At 33.7% G+C, this 20564-nt stretch overlaps 1 protein-coding gene across 7 annotated transcripts in view; it reads left to right on the top strand.

Moving 5' to 3' along the window:
- LOC130541532 (uncharacterized) overlaps positions 1-20564 on the top strand; it is a 134373-nt gene that overhangs the window by 34727 nt on the left and 79082 nt on the right. For 2 of the 7 annotated variants that reach the window (XR_008955591.2, XM_057302315.2), the window contains one exon: positions 1584-1633. The exons of 4 other annotated variants lie outside the window; for them this stretch is intronic. The gene's annotated coding sequence lies outside the window, so the exon portion shown is untranslated. Of the gene's footprint in view, positions 1-1583; positions 1634-20564 lie in introns of those variants that run through there. One more of the 7 variants, XR_008955590.2, reaches the window with a different exon arrangement.

Genomic DNA, 20564 nt, shown 5'->3' with positions numbered 1-20564 from the left:
GATCTCCTTTGACTCCATTTCTCACATCCAAGTCATGCTGATGCAAGAGGTGGGTTCCCATGGTCTTGGGTAGTTCCAGCCCTGTGGCTCTGCAGGGTACAGCCTCTCTCCCAGCTGCTTTCATGGGCTGGCTTTGAGTGTCTGTGACTTTTCCAGGTGAATGGTGCAAGCTGTCAGTGGATCTACCAGTCTGTGGTCTGGAGGATGGTTGCCCTCTTCTCACAGCTCCACTAGGCAGTGCCCCAGTAGGGACTCTGTGTGGGGGCTTTGACCCTACATTTCTCTTCTGCACTGCCCTAGCAGAGGTTCTCCATTAGGGCCCTGCCCCTGTAGCAAACTTCTGCCTGGGCATCCAGGCATTTCTATAAATCTGAAACCTAAGTGGAGGTTCCCAAACCCTGATTCCTGGCTTCTGTGCACTCACAGGCTCAATACCACACGGAAGCTGCCAAGGCTTTGAGTTTGCACCCTCTGAAGCCATGGCCTGAACTCTACATTGGCCACTTTCAGCCACAGCAGGAGTGGCTGGAACTCAGGGCACCAAGTCTCTAGGCTGCACACAGCACAGGGACCCTTGGCCCAGGCAACAAAACCATTTTTTTTTTTCCTCCTAGGCCTCCGGGCCTGTGATGAGAGGGGCTGCTGTGAAAACCTCTGACATGCCCTGGAGACATTTTCCGCATTGTCTTAGGAATTAACATTTGACTTCTCATTATTTATGCAGATTTCTGCAGCTGGCTTGAATTTCTCCTCAGAAAATGGAATATTATTTTCTATAAAATTGGCAGGCTGCAAATTTTCCAAACTTTTGTGCTCTGCTTCTCTTATGAGACTGAATGCCTTTAACAGCAGCCAAGTCACCTCTTGATGAAATAATCTGTACAGCAGACCCCCATGACAGAGCTTACCTATATAACAAAACTGCACATGTAGTCCCAAACCTAAAATAAAGGTTTAAATAAAAAATAAATAAAAATAAAAATTTTAGTTTTAATGCAATTTCTGCCTATGAGTAACACTCTTGTTATATGTGTTTTTTCAACCATGGGATATTACTAAAGATATAATTTTGATTTTTCATATTTCTTTGGGAAACAGTATTTCAGATAATAAATGTTGATTGTTTTCTTATAGGTAAACATATACATATTCACTAAAGGGTCATAAATGAAATGAATTAAATACATACTTCCAAATAAGGAGAATAAACAAGTTTGATTCAATTATTTATAGTAACATAGAAAACAGAAAATAGGCTCTCATTGGATAAAGGCTCATACTAATATTTGAATAAAAGTACTTTATTTAATATTTTAATGAATCAATAAATTTTATCTATTTTTTACCATTTTTAAAAAGCTTCCATTTGGGCATTTTTTTTCTTTCATTTTCAATTATATAAATCAAAAATTTTCTAAAAGAAACAAAGCTATTAAGCATTATTTTTAGATATTCCCTAGTTAGTATATACTTAATTACTCATAAAAGCCATTTTACACCTCACTATATATTGCCTGCATGTTCTTATATGTGAATATCATCACTTTCCCTTTCTTCTTACTTATAAATTTACCTTTCTTAAGTCACAGAGAGAAGACCCTGTTGCTTACTTTCATGGTAAGCCTCATCAAAGGTAATCATGATTCTTATTTTCTATCACTTTTACACTCAAGTTCATTATTTACTACATATATGCATTAATTGCTACAAGATAAATCTAGACATATTTATGAACCGACAGTGTGTGTTTTACACTTGTCAACTTTTCTATAAATATATATATAGCCAAAATCTCCATTAAATATATTTAGCTGAAAGGCAGGTAGGTAAGATTTACTCTGAATTAAAATGTTCTAGCTGGCATTTATTTAAAAAGAAGTGTGATCATCTTGGTTTATGTTATGTCTATCCCTCACAGCCAGATCTCCAGTATTTATAAGTAGTAAAGTATAAGGCATCTACTTCTCAGCATGCATTGCTACTAAAGATTTTCTTTTTCTGTCAACAAATCTTACTATAGATACGACTTCTACTACATTATATTATTTTCAGTACCTCCCACTCCACTGCCAATCCCTTAATTTCCTCATTATCCAATTAATGTAACCAGCACTCTTTAGAGAGGAGTAGAAAGTGGTCTTGATATAGAGAAAGCCAGTAAGTGTGTAACATTTAATTGATTTTTGGAAAGAAATATTAGTTTTTAAATGCTTGAACTAATGTAAAAGTATGCAAAGAGAACAACCTAAGGAGGACTCTCATGTATAATATTTTTCAAGTTGTGATAATATAAACTTATAAACACACACAGGTACATAACAATACGCAGTTGATTAAATGAATTAGTATGTAGTTCATGAAAATAAAAGAAATAAAAATATAATATAAAGTGTATTAAAATTTTTGTGATGCATACTACTTTAGCATCCAAATTCTTTACTATAAATATTGCATATGAATCAGTTTAAATTATGTATCTCCTATGTTCAAGATTTGATTGACCGCTAGTTTACTAGTCCTCTGTTGTAAATTTTAAATGGCAAAGGAAAATATTTAAATCGGAGTAGTAATTATATTTGGGAATATTGTTTGCATAAGATAATGTAAACACATGAAATGACAAAACAGCTTAGTAAGACAGTATAAAATGTTGCAAAAACAATTTGTAATGTTAATTTTTTAATTATTTTTTAAAGTGATCTGGAATCATGAACCTATATGCATTTAATTTGATAATATGTAGAGATAGATACCTCTCTATTTTTGTTAGTAGAAACAGATGGATAGAGAGTAAATTGTGTAGAGTCCAGATAGTTCTAGAAACAGCAGGATCTGTACTAAAATAGGAATTCATACCAGTAAGTCACACTCCAAATACAGACTAAAAGGAAAGTTCAACATTGTTACATGGTGAACACTCTTAGGAAAATTTTATTTGGATTGCATTTCTCATTTTTTTTTTTTTGGAGGTAATGCATGTAGGGTACAAGCAGAAGGGCAGAGTAGGAGAGAGGAGATACCTAAACTTGTATCTCTATGTCCAAGAATGGATTTCCTGGTTGCTTTTGAATCTTGCCAGGCTTGGGCTCTCAACAATCAAGTGAAAGTAATTGCCCCTGGGCCTTTTCAAATAGGGAACAAAAATATCTGAGATAACTGAAAAACAATGCTGCTGATAGAATTTGATATTTTGCTATAAATTTGAAGCTGCCTAAAGTCATAAAACTAGGTTTCCAACTAACACCAAGTAGTGATTTGGAGAAGAATTTTATTTCCTTTGCTATCATTTTCTTCCTAATATACTTTGGTCAAGATTTCATCTTACACTTCCAGTAATTGTTTCTTGGAAGAACTCCTCAAATATTTCCTAATTATAGAAACATTGTGCTAATTTCATTTCCCAACTAATATTTCCATTATGAACTTCCTCTTATTATTGCCTCTGTCTTGGCTTTTGATCATTCTCAGTAGGTCCCCATCTGCCCTCCCTTAAATATTGATGCTTCTGTTGTCTCATGTTACATATCCATGTAGAGCTTCATCACAATATCTGCATCCTTATATTTCTTGAACCCCACTAAAATGGATCCAACATAAATGACTCCTGGATATCAGCAAGTCATTATATTACGCACTCTACTCACTAGCAGTAACACAGAGCACCTTTCATTTCTATTTCACCTGAAAGTCTGGCATTTTCACATCATCAGTCAAAGAAGGTAAAATCCAGGAGTTGTCTTAGACATGCCTCATTCTCATTCCACCTACATCAACTTTGCCACCTATTTCTGCACATGTACTTTTGTAACATTTTTCAACACTCATTTCTGACTTTTACTTTTATCCTCTCACATGAATTATTATAATAGATTCCTAAATTTCCCCTTACCTAAAATTCTATATCCAAACAAACCAATTCTCAACACTTTAGTTATACATAGTTTCTAAATTTTCTACCCATCTACCAGCATTTGACATATACACTCTGCCTTTTCGCCTGTTGCTCTAGATAAGAACAGCCTTCCAATTTCGTGTGAGATATCATTCACTCTTGCCTATTCCAGAATGTAATTCTGAGTATTCTCTCTGCAGTCTTATAGATTTTACTCTCTACTACATTAATTTTATCTGCATGACAACATACTGTCACCTTTATCTTATCCTAAAAACCCTCCCTTGACTTGACCTTTCTCTAAAACTTTGTGCTGTTATATCCCTCTGATCCTCTTTACAGAAAATTTCCTTGGTATCACCTATACTCTGTGACTTCTATTCCTCCTTCCTTAATCTCTCTTGAACCTCTGGAATAAGTAGATTTATGCTCCATAGAAGAACACTTTCATTCCCTCACTCCCAATCCCCTTTTCCAACTTTACTCTTTCCCACATACCATGTTCCACTTCATAGCATAGAAATATATTATTGATAATTTTTAGTTTTTATTTCTCTATCTTCAGGACATAAGCTCTATTTGCCCAGGTTTAGTCTATAGTACTTACTGACTTTTCTAATTTCCTGTGACAAATTCTGGAACATAGAATAGGTTCAGTAAATATTTACAAAATGAATTTATATATATATATATATTTCTGATCATAAAACTGCCATATTTGAAATTCACCTGTGGATCTCCTTATGTACACAGAAGCGCCTACTTCTTTCTATGGCCACAAGTTTTTTTTACATGGCATCCTAGAACTTTTCTCTCAGCCTATTTGTCTTCACTTGTTTTCAAATTCCTCTGATTCATTCTTTACACTGATGTCTTGTCAAAACACTAATAATTTCCTTACTGTGTCATATTTTTTTCATTCACCAATGACCTTTTTCAGAAAAATCCTTATGCTTGTAGTTTTTCTTCTGTAGCTAGCCCTTACGCTTATTAGTCTTGGCGTACATATTTATCTTACATGCTTCATCTCTGAATACTTGCATGGCCTACCAAATACATCTGATTTTGCTCCTCCATTGGATACTCATTATGTTCCATTCAGTTATCTAATGCATTATTACTGTACCTAAATAAGTACACTTGGTCATCAGAAATAAACATTGTATATCTCTGTGTCCAATATAAGACACAGTATATTAAATTTACTCAATTCCTGACAATTAAACTTAAATATACTGAATATGTTAAAGCTACATCTATATGTCTACACTTAGATTTGCATAACTATTTATACATGTGTCAGCCACGAATATGTGCCTGTAAGTTCTCTGACTATGGAGAGTACAGTCAGTTGACTGATGGCTCTAGCTGCTGTACTCTGTAATTTATCACTGTGTTCACACTAACGCCCCACTTCACAGAAGACTTCATCCAAAAACTGAGCATGGCAGAGATATTAAGTTCATTTTGTTCCTGGGAGACATGAGATTAAACTGAGAGGTAACTTTCGATTAAAAACGGCCTTCCTGGACTCTTAGACCTTCTTTGCACTGTACGATACTCACTCAATCTTCCTTTTTTATCACTCTCCTTCATCTGAGATCTGATCTGTATCATAGTCTGGTAGCTCTCCCAGTCTTTCTTGGCTCTTTCCCCATTTTCCTCCCTTAATCAATCACATGGACAACTAATTCAGTCTAGGAATCTACTTCTTAGAGGATTGACACTAACACAAGTGATATCTGAAAGGTTTCAAGAATACAAGTGATAAGATGTGGAATTAGGGACTGGCTCAGGCATCATGCATTACAGGTAGGATATAGTTGCTAGGTTAGGTGCAGATTACTCTGGCATAAGATAGTGTCTCAACTGCTAAATATTCCACAGGCAATTACTTTGGTAAAGTTCCAGTGGAGGGGACTGCTGTAGCATATGTGACATCCAAAAAATATGGGCGGCAGAAGGAGCAGTGCCTATAAAGACCACAGAACTGGCCGCTTACTGCTAAGTTATATTGATGTTATCAGAAGGATATTAGGACTCTGCGGACCATATACCAAGAATTATAACAAATAGCCAGCATCTATGGACTGGAGTCAAGAGAACATTCTTAGGATTGGATCTTGAGCCTTTTTTATCAAGGGGACAAAAATATAAGAGTAAGTAAGGAAATATTGATTGAATTGGGGATCCTTTTTCAGGGCATAGGACTTAATACACCAGGAGAAAATTCAGGCAATAGAAAAAAATTGCTACTGCCTTGGAAGCCTGGGAAAAACAATGGCTAGCAATGTGAGGAGAAATTGTCTGAGCTGCCCTAGGAGATGGCAGAAGAAGGAAGAACGAGGTTAAAGGAAGTAGGCATTCTGGTTTGGATGTATTATATAAGGTCAGAAAACCCATCAGAGATTTATGTGCCATGGGAAAGACCAGAAGGCTCATCATTCAACAAGACCATGAGGTGAGGGGACACTGACATCAAGAAGAAGTTTTTCTCTGCAGACCAGGGCTGACATAGGAGGGGCAGCCACAAAGCTGGATGATGGGACAGACCCCAACGTGATAGAGGTCAGGAGTCAGCACTTAACTGCCAGGAGGCTGCAACTACTGTTAAGACTGACAAGGTCAAAGGGCAAGACAACAGGCCTAACTGACAAAGATTTGTGAAGATGGTTAATAGTGTACGGCCTTGCTAGGGGCAAAGTAGAGGAGCAGCCCACACACATGCTGCTTAATTTGTCACCAAGTGACTTGTTGGTCTCTGTGAGCAATAGCGCATACCTTACCCAGAGCTCAACATCAATCTGTCATGACAGGTTGAATTCTCACAGGCACAGTAGCTAGGCCAGCGTTGATACATGGGACTTGTCATGGGACGACATTAAGCTTGGTCATCTTGGCTGCTTAGTTCATGTGTTCATACTGCCATTTCACTGACAGAAATAATAAAGGTGGATTTAAAATTCATAAACATATTGATATTTAAAATTCATGTTTATTATTTTAAATGATTATACAATTTTTTTGATTTTGAATTTGCATTTCCTTATTCTTTTGTACTGAAAAATCTAACTTTAGCATAATTACCTATTTGTTACATCAACATCTATCTATATTCAACATACATGTCTAATTTCAAAGTAATAACAGTGTTACTTTCAAAAATATGATGGCAGAATAAATTCTGAGATGTATTTGCATTTTGTTTGACTATAAAATGTATTCAGCTAAGAATAAACTATAAGAATACAGTGTTCTAAAAACATCTGAAATAATTTTTATCCAGTGCGGTTATATGAACAACTTGATATATAGTTAGTTTCTTTTGTTTTGATAGCCTTTCAATTTTTAAGAAATGTCTTTTTTCCTTGTTGCTTTAATCCTCAATAGTTTCATATGCTATGTTGTCACTATGATTTTTTAGCTGAAATTTCTTACATCTATTGACTGCTAATGAACTGTTTTCTAGAATTATTTACATATAATTTAAAAACATACATTGGTCATAGGTGTTTCTGTATATTTTTCATAGGTTCATATGTAGATAACTTTAAAATTTATTAAAAACTTTTGGAGTACATAACTAGGTAACAACCATGCAGGCTAAGAAATATTAGAACTGTCCCTTCATGCTCCTCCCAAACACTTGTCCTTCCTTCCCAAAGTGATCACTAATTTTACTACTTCTAATACCTTAAATCCATAATCATTTTTGATTATTTTTGACTTTATAAAATAAGATTTTTGAACACCTAGTAGTACCCATTTTACTGGTATAAGCAGATATTTATTTTTTAATTTACTTTTCTGTGTAGTAATGTATTTTATAAACATAAAATTATTCTTCCATTCATTCTGTTGTTGAAGGGTTGCATTCAGTGTTTCAATATGAATGTGTTTCAGATGTCTTTTGCTATAAATATGCATGCATATTTTCGAATTTAGCAGATACCTCCTAATGTATTTTCCAATAATCTGTACTAACTTACATTATACCAGAAAAAAAATATGATAATTATCTTTTCTTTCCTTTCTTGCAAACCCTTGGTATTGTGAGTCTTCTTTCATTTTTAATCTTTCTTTTTGATTTATAGTGTTATGTCATTGAGGTTTTAAGAGAAATTTCCCTGGTGATTAACATAATGGAGAAAGTTTTCATAGGTTTACTAGCAACTTGTTTATCTTCTCTTTTGAGGTAACTCTTTAAGCCTTTTCTCTTTTTTTTTTAAATTTATTATTATTATACTTTAAGTTTTAGGGTACATGTGCACAATCTGCAGGTTGGTTACTTATGTATACATGTGCCATGCTGGTGCGCTGCACCCACTAACTCGTCATCTAGCATTAGGTATATCTCCCAATGCTATCCCTCCCCCCTCCCCCCCACCCCACAACAGTCCCGAGAGTGTGATGTTCCCCTTCCTGTGTCCATGTGATCTCATTGTTCAATTCCCACCTATGAGTGAGAATACGCGGTGTTTGGTTTTTTGTTCTTGCGATAGTTTACTGAGAATGATGATTTCCAATTTCATTCATGTCCCTACAAAGGATGTGAACTCATCATTTTTTATGGCTGCATAGTATTCCATGGTGTATATGTGCCACATTTTCTTAATCCAGTCTATCATTGTTGGACATTTGGGTTGGTTCCAAGTCTTTGCTATTGTGAATAATGCCGCAATAAACATCCGTGTGCATGTGTCTTTATAGCAGCATGATTTATAGTCCTTTGGGTATATACCCAGTAATGGGATGGCTGGGTCAAATGGTATTTCTAGTTCTAGATCCCTGAGGAATTGCCACACTGACCTCCACAATGGTTGAACTAGTTTACAGTCCCACCAACAGTGTAAAAGTGTTCCTATTTCTCCACATCCTCTCCAGCACCTGTTGTTTCCTGACTTTTTAATGATTGCCATTCTAACTGGTGTGAGATGGTATCTCATTGTGGTTTTGATTTGCATTTCTCTGATGGCCAGTGATGGTGAGCATTTTTTCATGTGTTTTTTGGCTGCATAAATGTCTTCTTTTGAGAAGTGTCTGTTCATGTCCTTCGCCCACTTTTCGATGGGGTTGTTTGTTTTTTTCTTGTAAATTTGTTGGAGTTCATTGTAGATTCTGGATATTAGCCCTTTGTCAGATGAGTAGGTTGTGAAAATTTTCTCCCATTTTGTAGGTTGCCTGTTCACTCTGATGGTAGTTTCTTTTGCTGTGCAGAAGCTCTTTAGTTTAATTAGATCCCATTTGTCAATTTTGGCTTTTGTTGCCATTGCTTTTGGTGTTTTGGACATGAAGTCCTTGCCCATGCCTATGTCCTGAATGGTAATGCCTAGGTTTTCTTCTAGGGTTTTTATGGTTTTAGGTCTAACGTTTAAGTCTTTAATCCATCTTGAATTGATTTTTGTATAAGGTGTAAGGAAGGGATCCAGTTTCAGCTTTCTACATATGGCTAGCCAGTTTTCCCAGCACCATTTATTAAATAGGGAATCCTTTCCCCATTTCTTGTTTTTCTCAGGTTTGTCAAAGATCAGATAGTTGTAGATATGCAGCGTTATTTCTGAGGGCTCTGTTCTGTTCCATTGATCTATATCTCTGTTATGGTACTGGTGCCAAAACAGCTGTTTTGGTTACTGTAGCCTTGTAGTATAGCTTGAAGTCAGGTAGTGTAATGCCTCCAGCTTTGTTCTTTTGGCTTAGGATTGACTTGGCGATGCGGGCTCTTTTTTGATTCCATATGAACTTTAAAGTAGTTTAAGCCGTTTCTCTATTGAGTTTTCTCAATAGAGAAAACTCAATAGAGAATACCTAATTAATTTATAGGTATTCTCTGCATCTTCTCAATATGAGACATTTATTGCCTATATATGCTACAAATAGCTTCTGTTACATGTTACTGGCAGAACACAACAAGATAGAAATCCAGAAACAGATTTCCACAGAGCTGGTCATTTGATTTATGACAAAGAACAGTGGAAAAGGTTTGACTTTTCAATAATGGTGCTGAGTCTTTTGGATTGTATAAGAAAAAGAAAAACAAAAAGAAACTTGACTGTTATATACACCAAAAATAAAAATCAATCTAGGTAAAATGGTAAAATAATAACACTTCTGAAAGATAACATCAGGGAATATCTGCTGACTTTGGACTAAGGATCAGTTACTTAAACAATATTATAAAGTTGAAAATTGATATGCATGGCTACATTAGAATCAAGAATGCTTCTCACATCTAAATGCAAATGGAAAACCACAACAGAGCAAGAGTAGCAATACTTATATCAGATAATAGAATACAAATCAAGGACTGTATAAAGAAATAAAGAAGGTCACTATATAATGATAAATGGATCAATTTAGTAAAGAGATATTACAATTTTAAAAACCTATGCACTTAACATCAGAGCTCCTAAGTATATAAAGCAAATATTAACAGCTCTGAAGGGAGAGATATACTGTAATACAATAATAGTAGAGAACTTTAACACCCCACTCTCGGTGATGACAGATCATAGAGATAGAAAATCTATAAGGAAACCTCAGAGTTAAACTACACACTAGACCAAAGAGACCTAACTGAGACTTACAGAACATTTCACCCAACTGCTGCAGAATACATATTTCTTTCATCTTCATATAAAACATTCTCCAAAATGGACCATATCTTAGGCTACAAAACAAATCTGAAAAAATTCAAAAACAGTAGAAATTATATCAAGTGTTTTTTTCTCATCACAATGGAATAAAACTAGAAATCAATAACAAGAGTAACCTCAGAAACTTCACAAACACTTGGAAATTAAACAGCATGTTTCTAAATGACCAACAGGTCAATGAAGAAACTAAGAAGAATATTTAAAGAATTTCTTAAAGCAGATGATAATTAAAATACCACATGCCAAAATCTATGGGCTACAGCAAAAAAACAGTACTTAAAACAAAGTTTGTATCAACAAATTCTTATGTTTAAAAAGTAGTACTTCAAAAAACCTCAAGGAACTAAAAAGCAAGAACAAACCAATCCTTAAATTAGTAAAATAAAAGAAATAATAAAGATCAGAGCATAAATAAATACAATTGAGACAGTAAAAAATAATATAGAAGATCAACGAGTTAAAAATTAGTTTTTGAAAAGATAAATAAAATTAACAAACCTTTGGCTAGATGAAGAAAATAGAAGCCCAAATAAATAATATCAGAAACAAAAAAGGAGACAAAACAAATGAAAATAAAAAATATAAAGAATCATTAGATTCTCATATGAACAACTTACACCAACAAGTTGAAAAACCTGGAAAAAATTAATAAATTCCTGAACACATGCAACCTACAAATATTGAACCTTGAAGAAATAGAAAACCTCAATATACCAATAACTTGTAATGAGATTGAAGCCATTATAAAAGGTCACAACATGATGTCTTTACTGCTGAATTCTACTAAACATTCAAAGGAGAACTAATACCAATTCTACTAAAACTGTTCAAAAAAATTTAAGAGAAGAAAATATTTCCAAATTCATTCTATGAGGCCAGCATTATCCTGAGACAAAAATCATGTCTTTTGCACAGACATGGGTGGAACTAGAGACCATTATCTTAAGTGAAATAACCCAGAAACAGAAACTCAAATGCTTTCACATATAATTGGGAGGTAAATAATGTGTTCACATAGACATAGAATGTGGAATAATAGACAATGGAAACAGAAGGGCAAGAAGTTGTAAGGGGGATGAAAAATGAAATATTACCTAATGGATACAATGTACATTATTTAGGTGATCCTGACACTAAAAGCCCAGATTTCAATCATTATGCATTATATTCACATAACAAAACTGCACTTGCATCCTTTAAATTTATACAAGTAATAACTCTTAATAAAGCAGGAAAAAAATGCTGGGTGCAGTGGTTCATACTTGTAATCCCAGCACTTTGGGATGCCGAAGCGGGCAGATCACCTGAGGTCAGGAGTTCGAGACCAGCCTGGCCAACATGATGAAACCTCATCTCTATTAAAAATACAAAAATTAGCTGGGCATGGTGGTGTGTGCCTGTAATCCCAGCTACTAGGGAGGCTGAAGCAGGAGAATATGAACCTAGGGATGGAGGTTGCAGTGAGCCAAGATCGCATCATTGCACTCCAGCCTGGGCAACAGAGCAAGACTCCATCTCAAAAAACAAACAAACAAACAAAAACAAAAAAATAAATAAAACTAATATCTATGATGAGCACAGATATAAATAGTCTTAACAAAATAGTAGTAAAAGAAATTCAATAACACATTAAAAAGACCATTCACCATGTTCAAGTGGGATTCATTCAGGAATGTAAGGATGGTTCAATATATGAAAATTAATGTACATAATACATCACATTAGCAGAACCAAGAACAAAAACATGAATTTTTAAATATATGTTTAAAGGTTATTCAGTAAAATTCAATATTCTGTTATGATAATATCCCTCATCAAACTAGGTATAAAAGGAACATACCTCAAAATAATAAAAGCCATACATGAAATGCCCACACTAATATAATAATGAATGGTGAAAAATTAAAGGTCATTTTTTTAAGGACTGGATGCTCACTTTCACCGCGTTTATTATTAGGTCGATGCAAAACTAATTGCAGTTTTTGCCATTACTTTTAAATGTTGTAGTGGAAGTCCTGAACAGAGTAATTAGACAAGATAGAGAAATAAAGGGCATTCAAAGAGGAAAGAAAGAAGTCCATTTCCCCTTGTTTGCAGGTAGCATAATCTTATACTTAGAAAAATCTAAAAACTCCATCAAGAAACGGTTAGAATTGATGAATGAATTCAGTAAAGTGGTAGGATACAAAAATCAACAAGGAAAAATCAGTAGCATTTATATACACCAACAGCAAATGATATGAAAAAGAAATCAAGAATGCAATATCATTTACAGTAGCTGTAAATCATATAAATACCTAAGAATCTATTTGACCAAATAAGTAAAAGATCTATACAAGGAAAACTATTTAACACCGAGGGAAAAAAAAGGACACAAAAAATGTAAAGATACTTTATGCTAACAGATTGGACGAATTAACATTGCTAAAGTGACCATACTAACATTGCTAAAATGACCATACTACCCAAAGCAATTTACAGATTCAAAGTAGTCCCTATCAAAATACTAACATCTTTCTGCATGAAAATAGAAAAAAAAAGTCCCAAAATTTTTATAATCACAAAAGATGCTGAGTAGCCAAAGTAATTCTGAGCAAAATAGAATAAAGCTGGAGGCATCACATTACCTAACTAAAAATTTACTACAAAATTATAGTAACCAAATCAGCATGGTACTGTCATCAAACAGACACACAGACCAATGAAACAGAATGGAGAACCCAGATATATATTCATGCTTTTAAAACAAATAATCTTCGACAAAGGCACCATGAACATACAAAGAGAAAATGACAGTCTCTTTAATAAATGGTGCTGGGAAAACTGGTTATCTATATGCAGAAGAATAAAACTAGACCCCTATCTCTCACCATACACAAAAATCAAATCAAAGTGAATTAAATACTTACATCTAAGACCTGAAACTATAAAACTCTTAGATGAAAACATTGGGAAAACACTTCAGGACATATGTCTGGTTAAAATTTTTTTATCTAAGACCTCAAAAGCACAGGCAACCAAATAAAAAATAGAAAAATGAGATTACATCAAGCTAAAAAGCCCTTGTATAGCAAAGGAAACAATCAACACAGTGAAGAAAGAACTCACAAAATGGGAAAAAATATTTGCCAACTACTCTTATTAAAAGAGTGAAAAGCAATATGTTGGCAAGATTCAAATCCTAATAAATACATTTCACTTCTACTGGTATGTTTTCCTTTTTCAAAATATGCTTTCTTGTTTAATATTTTTTTTCATTTTTTTCCATTTCATACCATATAAAGTAAACATTTTGTCATCTCTTGACATTTGCCTATTATTTTACATTCTTGGAAGTAATAATTCTTCATTATTTTTCTGCAGACTCTTAAAGTGGTTCAATAGCCTGTGATGATGGCTATAATTTCTTTTCATAACACTTCTTAAACAATAAATCAGTTTCTATCTTTACTTAGATTATATTAAAATTCTATTAAAAAAGTGTTAATTTCCTCTATACTGCTAAGATCTCCACGTTCCTCTGGTCCTAATCTTTTAAGCCGAATTCTTTCAATTCGATTCTGATTTGGAAAATTGCATTTCAAGTCTATGCAATTGTGTTATATAGCTTGGGGTTCTCTTCCCTTATGGTGGAATACCCCAACCAAAGCGAAGTCCCATTGTAGGCAATATATTAGCTGGCTAGGTCTACCATAACCAAATACCAAAGACTGGGTGGCTTACACAACAAAAAATTATTTCATCACACTTTTGGATGCTAGGTTTGGTTTTCAATGGAGTTATTAGCAGAATTGGTTTCTTCTAAGGCCTCTATCTTTGGCTTGTAAGTGGTCATTTTTGTGTTTATATGGCATATTTCTTCTGCATGTGTCTACATATAAATTTCCTCTTATAATGACATCAGCAATATTTAATTAGGGCACATCCTAATGATCTAATTTTAACTTAATTACCCCTTTAAAGACTGTATCTCCAAATATAGTTATTTGAGATATTAGAAGGTTGAGACAACAACATACTGATTTTTGGAATGAAATAACTCAGCCCATAATAGGTGGAATGTCTCATTAATTTAAATATCACTTTATTAAAATTTTAAGGTATTTATTACTACCTTGAATGCCTCAGTTTGCTAGATAACTGCTCTGAATTTAAGATACATTTTCAATTATGTTTGTGGGATTTTTCACCTTTATTTTTCCTGAGGTTTCACACATTGTCAAGCAATTTTGTACTTTTACATGATAGATATGTATATCTGCCCAGTGGAATATGTTGATATAGCCAATGGTGAGTAGAAGACTCTTAGAAATCATTTATCAACATCGATTTAAAAAATACATCAACATTGTTTGTAATATATCAAATGACAAAGTCCAGTTCCAAAATCATACTTAATAAAATATCTATCTATAGCTGCCTGTCTGTCATCTACCTACATGTAGGGGTTTTGAAATAAACAATAAAAAATTTATACTCAATAAGTTAATTATGGTTAAATTTGGATGCTTAAATCTGGTGGGATATTAAATTTCGTCTTCTCTGAATGACTCCAGTAAGCCTATTTGAACTGTCCACAATGAACATTTGTAGGCAGCTTTTATTTACCATAGACTTTTATTTCTAAAATAAATACTTTTGTCGGACTAGGTAACAAGTTACAAAAGTGCCTATAAACCAGTAATTCTATGACTGATCATCTAAAATGCATGAAATCAAAAGTATCGAAAGAAAAATTGCATAAAGAAAGAAATTCATTCCAGCTCCAAAACATTTGAAAAATCAAATACCTGAAAAAATGGATTACCTACAAATGGTTTATATATATTTGGTTTACATTGCATATGATTATTAAAATATTATTTGGAATTTATAGTAGTATTGATATAATGTTATGTAAAAACAATTAGGACATATAATATCTATGTAGAAAGGTGTGTTTGTGTTACATAATCTCCATGACGCTGTACAAATAACACTATGTTGTACATGACATGAGGGGTGTGTACAAAAATGTACATGTTAATATATGAAAACATCATAAATTATTTCCTATAATGATCTAATTGTGCATGTCTCTTCTAACTTTTTGATAATTTTCTAAGGTTTTTGATAACTTTCATTAGAAGAGCTGGAATGCTATTTGATGTGATTGTTTATTCTTTTAAAATAAATGATCAAACATGTATGTTATAAACAAAACGGAATTGTTTATCTTATGTATCCAACAGGTAAATTACAAATAGGTACATAGTTTCAGCAGCATGTGTTTATAAAATTCTATTGAAATTTTGATGTTTTAAACAAAATATAGCACCATTTACTTTAGTAGGACTAACTAATCTGTAAAAGTAGAATTAACCAGGCAAGGCAGATGTATGTAAAACATTTGACCTCTCTACATATAATAGTAATCAATTCCAATAGAATTTTTCTCTATTGGCAAAATGACTAGTTTTACCTTTGCTGTTTGATATTATCTGCAAAGCAGTGATTAGGGCATCAGCATAACCACTGCTGGAATATAAGTTTTATGCATTCTATTTTAACAGTCCATTGGGCAAAATAAATTTGAGTAGAATGTGCATTGAAATAGAAAGACTTTCTGATGGAGAAGAGTGAAAAACTGTGATGATGCTGCTTGGGCTTTATCCCCTTCTGAAAGTAGTGATTTCTCTACTTAATGTTGTAGCCTTTTCTGCATCATTCAATAGAGAAGCCACTTCCAGAGTATATTTAATGGTATTCTAAAATAAACTCTTCTAGGAATCCAAAATGCCCCTGACAGCAAGAGGTAACTGAATACATTGTCAGCTAAGGTTCAATTTTAAATCTTCATGGAACATACAAAATACTCTTTTAAAAAAATTCTTTATACAACGCTGACATTCATCCAGTAGGCAAGAGTTTAGCCATATTTATTTTTAAATTATTGAAATGTTTTCTTCCTTTTGGTAAATAGTTATACTGCCTCAGTTCCTAAACCCATGCATCCTGCCTCTGCCATCATTACAAAGTCCTAGATACCCACCCCCGACCTCTGATATCTTTAGTACCACTCACAACCAAATTGTTAATTCAGCAACCAAATTGTTAAGCTGGGCACAATAAGGTCCTACTCACCCATATTCCCACACCATGATGGATGTCTATCCTTATTTAATAATGACTGTGTGGTATTGCTTGTTGAATGATTTGAATGTCAGCCCTTCTTATATATGTTTATGTAATAGTTTAAAATACGTTATACATACTTCAGGGGTCCTTGATATTGTTTCTTTTCTAATTTATTTATTTTTAAAATTTGCTTGGTGATGCTATGTATTTTCAAGTTCTATCTGTTACAAGAGATTTTTATTTTTGAACCCTGCCCACTATGAATTTCTCTTCTTTGAATGCTTAGAGTGAGGCCCTGTGCAGCCCGAGCCTTATTTAAATGTCTACAATGAACGTCTATTAATCTCTAGGCTGCCATAACTTGCTTGGAGCAAAAGGATTCAGTCTGGAAGGATATCTATCAGTCAGTGCAGTTGAGAAACATGTTGTGCTATTAACTGACTGAGAAGTGAGGTAGCTAGAAGGTAAATACAAGTACAAGAGAATTTCATATGCAGGAACATTTGGGCTTTCCTGCCTGTGTTATGCCACTTCTCCAGCCCTCTCACTGGTCAGCACTCAGATTCAGATCAGGGCACCTGGGAACCTGACTGTGCCTCAAGTGTCTCCATCTTGATCTTTTCTCACCTATCTGGGGGGTGATTTTCTTTAAATCTGATACTTCTGGAACTGCTTTCCATTTTCTTGGACCATCATTTGTGCTCAATGTTGCCTTCTGCTTGAAACCTTTTTATACAGAGAAACATGAATTTGAGAGTAAAATTATTATTGATGATGTTTCTAACCTGTAATTTATCTTCCTATAACAGACACTTGTTAACACATACAAGTTATTTTAAGTACCCAAATACAGTAAAGAAAGCAAATATCATTTTTGATATTATTAATTTAAACTTAGCCTTCTGCATATCTCAAGAATGCTAATCATCTGAGCGATAAAAATAACATATGCCGACATGCTCAATAAATTTGTTTTGAGCCAATTAATACATAAAATAATGGATATCTGTACATTGTTGTAATGTTAAAAGTGGTATGTCTGCATATTATATCATTAAAAAGTATATTAAATATACCCTCTCTCTCTCTCTATATATATATATATATATATGTCTATGTGTATATATATATATGTATACACATCTGGGCTTTTATTACAATAAGATTATATTGCTATTTTAAAAATTGATGCCAAAAAACATTTGATTTACTTATACATACATATGCCAGAGCACATCTTTTTCTAAAGCCAAACCATAGACAGAAAAATCTCCCATCTCAGTGATTACTGAGGGACATCCTATTGTTCTGTTTTCAGTCAAGCTACAGAGGTAGAACTCCCATTTGAAAATATTCTTTTTGGAGTTTGCTATTACTTGCTTTTTAATTTAACAATCAATTTTCCATTGGATTCAAATATATATAACATGAAATTGACCATTTATACTATTTTAAGTGTACAGTTCCATGGCATTAAGTACATTCACATTGTTGTGCAACTATCACCACCGTCCATCTCCAAAACATTTTCATCTTTTCCAACAGAAACTCTATACTCATTAAACACTAACCCCCTTCCACCTCAGACCCTGTCAACGACTATATTATTTTTATCTCTCTGGATTTGTGTCTAGGTGTCTCATATAAGTGGAATTACAAAGTATTCATCCTTTTGCAATTGACTTATTACACTTAGCATAATGTCTTCAAGTTTCATCCATGTCGTAGCTTGTAATTTCGTGGCACAGAATTTCCTTCCTTTTAAGGTTTCCCTTTTATCTACATGCCACATTTTGTTTATTCGCTCATCCATCAATAGATACTTGGTTGGTTTTTTTCTTCACCTTTTATCTATTGTAAAACATGCCGCTCTGATTATTGTATATTGGTATACAAATCTGTATATTGGTATACAAATGTCTGTTTGAGTTCCCTGCTTTGACCTCTTTTGGATATATTACCAGAAGTGGAATTGCTAAAGCACATAGTAATTCTATACTTAATGTTTTAAAGATTTAACATACTGTTTTCTACAGTGCCTCGACCACTGTACAGTCCCACCAGCAATACACAAGGGCTCCAAATTCCCTACATCTTTTCCAACACTTGTTATATTCTGCGTTTTTGATCATAGCTATCATAATTGGTGTGAAATGGCATGTCTTTGTGGTTTTCATTTGCGTTTCTCTAATGACTAGGGATGTTGAGCATTCCTTCATGTGCTTATTGGCCATTTGTATATCTTCTTTAAAAAATGTCTATTCAAGTCCTGTTCCCATATAAGTTATTTTATTGGTTTTATACACATGAAAGGAAACATTGAAAGCATAATTACCAAAAGGCAGAGAAAAGTCTGTGGCAAATGTGGAAATCCAAGAAAATTATGTTACTTCATTATTGAGAATATGTGACTTAAATAAAATGTATTCCCATCACTATAGACTTTTGTTTTTGTATTAAGGTGCTCATCATTACATTGTGTTGATACGAAGCTACAAATAAATATACATATACTCTGGCCATTAGAAGATCACTAGTTAGGTAGAGAAAAGATTTGATGTCTCCAGTAACATGACTTGAAATGGTGTAACTAAAGCCTAGGAGCATGATGTAAATTGAGGGAAACTTGATAGTCCATTATTTTTATAAGTCTTTGAAGCTATATACACACATGAAGAACAAAATAAGACTGGCTTTTCTTTTCTCTCCAAGTACTTCATTACCTAGACATTCATTTCAGAATTCTAATGTAGAAGCTTCGATAATCCAAATGGGAGGAATCACTGCAGGTAAACAAAGCCTGAGTCATAGCCAAGCACCAAAGAAACCCAAAAAATTAACTTCATTTTTTCCACCTGACTCTCCATGTCACCTCTGTAATTTGAGTATAAATTATATTTCCAAAACTAAGAAGTTAATTCATATTTATTTCCATGTTTCAGGAAGAACTCATCTAGACGCAAGTAGTGTCCTGAGTATAGATATTTGCGCAAAAAGCTCTACTTGCGGGCCCTGAGAGAAGAGAAAAGGGATATGTACCATATACAAATGCTTTTAATCATTTAAGAGCTTTAGTAACTTTATCAACCTATCTATGGTGGTCAAGTTAAAAATTCTGAAATTTGGGCAATCCAGATTAACCCTCTTCTTGAAGTCTAGGGAGAGATTTATCAGCAGGAGATTTAGGAGTGGAAAGCAGTGCTTTAATGACACATGCTGTAATAGTTTCTGACAAGTTGATTGGTATCAGTGATTCAAACTAGCGACATAGGTTGCAGCCAGGTTATTGAAGGTCATAAATTCTAAAATGTGCAGTCACAGTTCAGCCTATTAGTAATAGAAAGTGAAGAAATGACTTTGAACAGGAAAGTTAAATGATAAAAGGAGAAATTGACAAAAGTAATTTAAAGGAAATGTGCTAGATGAATTGGGATGGGAAGACATTGAAAATGAGGAAGCCAATTATTATGACATTTTCAGGATATATTTTCTCTTTTTTGTCTTGACATTATTGTACATATATTTTTATTTCCTTGCACCATTATTCCTTCATTCATAAATAAGTTTTTCCCCTTTGTATCATTGTATTACCTCAAATTTCCATATAATTTAATAACTAAGTGCAATTTAATATTGATCTAGATCTATCTTCTTTGATTTTAATTATTCCCTAGCACCTTTAACATCTCAACATTTCACTAAACAGTATAGAATATATTCCTGTCTCTTGACATACATGCCTGTATCACAAATATGTTTCCTTATTGCTTTATCAAGAAAGCTGTATGTTTATACACTAAGTCACTAAAAAGTTAAGTGAAAATGCTAAATTCATACCAGCAACTACTAATAAGTTTCCATAAAAATAAATTAGGTCTCGGGCCAGTGCAGTGGATCACTCC

The sequence above is a fragment of the Pan paniscus genome, chromosome 4, assembly GCF_029289425.2.
Source record: "Pan paniscus chromosome 4, NHGRI_mPanPan1-v2.0_pri, whole genome shotgun sequence".
Taxonomy (NCBI): Eukaryota; Metazoa; Chordata; class Mammalia; order Primates; family Hominidae; genus Pan; species Pan paniscus.
Note: the sequence above shows the minus strand (reverse complement) of the source record. Positions and strands in the feature narration are given on the sequence as shown.